This window comes from Phoenix dactylifera, chromosome 18 (assembly GCF_051530095.1).
Source record: "Phoenix dactylifera cultivar Ajwa chromosome 18, Ajwa_hap1_PhDact_Kaust_v1.1, whole genome shotgun sequence".
Classification (NCBI taxonomy): domain Eukaryota; kingdom Viridiplantae; phylum Streptophyta; class Magnoliopsida; order Arecales; family Arecaceae; genus Phoenix; species Phoenix dactylifera.
The window spans coordinates 1709950-1714444 of record NC_143207.1 but is presented as its reverse complement, the minus strand read 5'-3'; positions in this window follow the sequence as shown (position 1 = coordinate 1714444).

The following is a 4495-nucleotide window of genomic DNA, read 5'->3' as shown; positions in this document are numbered from 1 at the left end:
GTAGAATCATTCAAATAAGCATCGCATTTTGGGGGAATAGGCAAAATTTGTCCCCTTCATTGTTGATGACAAAAAGGGGGAGTAGAACACCAATGCAAAATGCAAAATTTTTATCACACTCATACTTGAAAGTTTAATTAGAATCAACAAAATGAAAAGATAAAATTGAAGAATATTGGCTTAAAGATAATTGTCCCTCTGGAAAAGAAAGGGGGAGTCAAAAGTATTTGGCTTTTGATTGTCTTTAGCATCAATATTTCATTAATTTACACTTTAACTTGATTCAAATCTAAAAGTGATAGATGATATGCCAAAATTGCTCAAAGAGCTACTAAGATCAATGCTTATGCATAAGTATAGAACTGACAATTAACTATACTGAATTATGCATACTGTATCTAGCTCTAACCAAAACACAATACTTGTACATCTGATCAAATACTGTGTATATGTCTAATTTTAAATTTTGCATATACTCAGTGTTTTATCATCATCAAAAAGGGGGAGATTGTTGACCCCCTAATGAATTTTGATGAATACAAAATACTAGAGTATAATTCCCTTTATATTGACAATTTACTTGAGCATTTCAGGTGTTTAACTAAGAATATTGTTAAGTATTGTCAAGGCATGTTCCCATATTTTTTGGTGGATTTATTGAAGATTTTTGAGATGAAGAAAACGGATCAGGGGTAGCCGAGACGTCTCCGGCTTGTTCCAGAGACGTCTCTGGCACGCAGAGAAGAAGCTGGGACGTCTGGAGACGTCCCCAGCACCTGCCGAGGCATCTCGCAGGGTCGGAGTCGACTCCCGGCTTTCCAGAGTCGACTCTCTCAGAGACGGCAGAAAGGCCAATTTCAAGGGATGCGCGCGAGTCGTCTCCGAAGGACGTGGAGCCGACTCTCTCAGGGATTCCAGAGGACCCGCTTTTTCGTTGAGAAAATGTCGGAGCCGTCTCCGACGTCGCGGAGTCGTCCCCACGCATAAAGCCCAAAAATTCCGAGACGTCCCCCGAGGCATGCGAGCCGGCTCTCTCAGAAAAAAAACAGAAAAACAAGAAATCGGGTTGTTCTTCTTCGGAGTCGTCCCCAGAAAGCGCCGAGTCGACTCCAACATTGTCAAAAGATTTTTTATATACAGCCGAGACGTCTCTCGGTCAAGCGGAGACGTCTCCGGAATGCCTGGGACGCGACTGACACATTTTTGCAGGTTTTGTTTGAAATCGTAACGGCTCTATTTTTGTTTCTAACGGATCTATTGCTTGCAGAAGTATAAAAAGGAGTTTTTAGGTGCATGAAAAAGACTTCTGACCAACCTAACACTAAAGCATTCAAGAGAGAAGAAAGAGAGAGAGTCTCAAGGAAGTTGGTGCTTTCAAGAGGAGAAATCAAGTGCATTCAAGCCTTCTTCATCTGATTTCGTGCTCATCTACTCACTCCCACTCGGCAATCAAAGCTCGTATTCAAGCCGACGTGATCCACATCGGAAGAACCACCATCATCCAAGCTTTCAACGGCAAAGAGGGTTCTTCCGGTTTTGTTGTTCTTTATTGATTTATTTGCTTTCATAGAAGCTTTTAAATTCTTGTAAAACTCTTGAACATTGTGCTTGTTCCAGTCAAGGGACTTGGAACAAGGGTTAGGCGTCCCAAGCCTAGTTTAAATTGGGGGATTGTAGGGTTCGTTGTTAGCCCGGGTTAAAACAACGAGTTGGGTAGTTCACTCGAAAAACTACCGGACTGTAATCGCCGATTATAGTGGAAAATTCCCAAAGGTGTTTGGAGAGTGGATGTAGGAGCAGTGGAAGCTCCGAACCACTATAAACCTCTGTGTTTGCGATTGATTGTGCTTACCACTTTAATTTTATTTTTGCACCTACACTTGTGTGTATTGTTTAATTAGACTAAAAAATTTTAAAACACCCAATTCACCCCCCTCTTGGGTGACCATCTCTGGGCAACAGTTATAATCATATTTCTATTGAATATTATATTTCTATTTTATTATTCACCTTTTAAATATATCAATTTATTATTTCTAACATCATATCAATTATTTAATATTTTTAGCTCAATTTAGTTTTTTATACAAGTTTAAAATTTTATTATTTTATTATTTAAATTTATTTTACATTTTGTATTTAATTTTTTATATCATCTTTTTTTATCAACTGCCATATTTTACAAGTTATCCATTTTTTCCTTTACATTTTCATATTTTCTTATTTAATAACTTTTATGTTTTAGTTTATCTTTTTTACTTGCTAATAATAACTTAATATATTCAGGTAAATTAGAAACAAAAATATATTTAAAATAAATATTTATTATTTGATATAAATAATTATTTTTGATAAATATATATTATATGGCCTTATTTTTGCCATAAATTGCCATAGTTAAAGTTCATTGCTTAATATACAATGTATTAATGATGCCTATTTTAATGTGCTTAGTGATTATTAAAGTTTATTGCTTAATATGCAATAGAAGTTTGATTTTTGAAACCTTCTATTTTAATAATTTTTTATAGGATTTGTTTGGGTGGAGTATGTCAAATTACAGGATAATCTAATGAATCTTGTGAATTACTTATTTAAAAAAATAATTACAGAGGAATTAAGTTTTAGCATGTTTTGTTGGTGAAAAAATTATTCTAGAAAATGTCATTGGAATAAGATTATTATGTTTGGTTGAAAGTAATCTTACATAGGAATATTACAAAATTTTAAACAATACCCTTGAACAAACAATTTAGGTAATAACATTTTTTCTTGCTGCATTTGTTGGCCATTTCTAACCTACTTACATAAACGTAGTCAATTTTGGCTATTTCAAATATTAAAATATATTTACATAAGTTAATAAATATTTTAAAATTAACTATGCATATATTAAAAAATATATTTCTTATTATAAATAAATTTTAGTATATTTTAGTATATAAATATATATATATATTATTAATAAATTCTATATTATATTTATTGATAATTAATAAATATTTGTTAATTATTTATCAGTAATTAATATTTATTCATAAATATATTTATGTATCAAATATATTGTTATTTATAAATATTATGTATCAATATATTAATATATTGATAATATATTAGTATAATTAATATTAATATAATATATATGAGGGTATTTTCATTAAAAAAATGATATTTTTATATATCTCCACCCTATAATCCAGTGTGAGAAAATAAATACCTCATACTAATGGTATTTGTTTTATCTTCTTTATCAAAAAATAGACATAGAATCCAACATTTATTTTACCATCTCTCTCATCCACTTTATGTACTGAATATGATAATCTGACTTGGAATTTATTTTCTTATACTAAATTATGCCAAACCAAATAGGCCCATATTGTTATATTGTATTTTCAAAAATAGTTGAAGAAAGAGAAAAAAAACTATAACTCACGCATTGCACGAGAATGATATTAATGATATTGATGAATGATTGGAGCATCCACTTGCAGGCTTGGCTTGTGTAGAGTTCTTCTGCCATATGGATGTTGGTATTAGTGATGAGAGTTTTAGCTTGGCCATAATTAAAATTTATTGATCAATATACAACAAAAAAATATTATGATTCGTTACATTCTATATTTATTATATTGACTTTATTATACTGCATTGTGTGGGATGTATGCTTGTAGATGTGGGAACAGATGATTGGGATTTTATTGGACCTATTTAGGTGGTGTTTGGTGATCCAAATGGAATCACCACATTTGATATGCTATATTCCAATGATTAAAGATTTTTGCGTATCCACGAGTAATCTATTTGCATGACCATATGATACCAAAACCATCCTTAATATATTCCATAAAGTATATATTTATTATTTGCATAAAATATATTATAATAAAGTATTAACATATTCCTTAATATATTATTTATGCATATATTCAATAGAAATAAATTTATTAATCCAATAAACTATTAATCCTAAAACGATATATAAATTTTTATTATAGAACTAATATTTTTATTTATTCTTATAATATATTAATTTTTAATATAATATGTACTTTGATTAAAAAATAAGGCAAATAAAAATGATGTGTATTAAATAATTTCATTGTATAAATGTAAAGAACAATAATATATTTCTATTATTATTGAATAATAGTATGAAAATATAATATATGTAATATCAATATAATATAGTATAATATATGTAAAATATAAAATATAAAATATATAATATTAATATAATGTATTAATAGTATATTGATGTATTAATTTTTTTTTAGTTTAAAATCACTGTCTTGGGATGATTTTAGAAGTCCGGCCTAAAGAATAGATATTCTATGGCTGATTTGAAATCACTGCCATCATTTTTGATATTCCGATAGTCACCCTATATCACAGGCTCAATTGTAATTCTAATCGGGTTGGGCCAGGTTAGGACAGGTCTTGGAATAAATCCGACCCGTTTAACCCACCGCTAGTCTATTAGTAACCCCGCCAG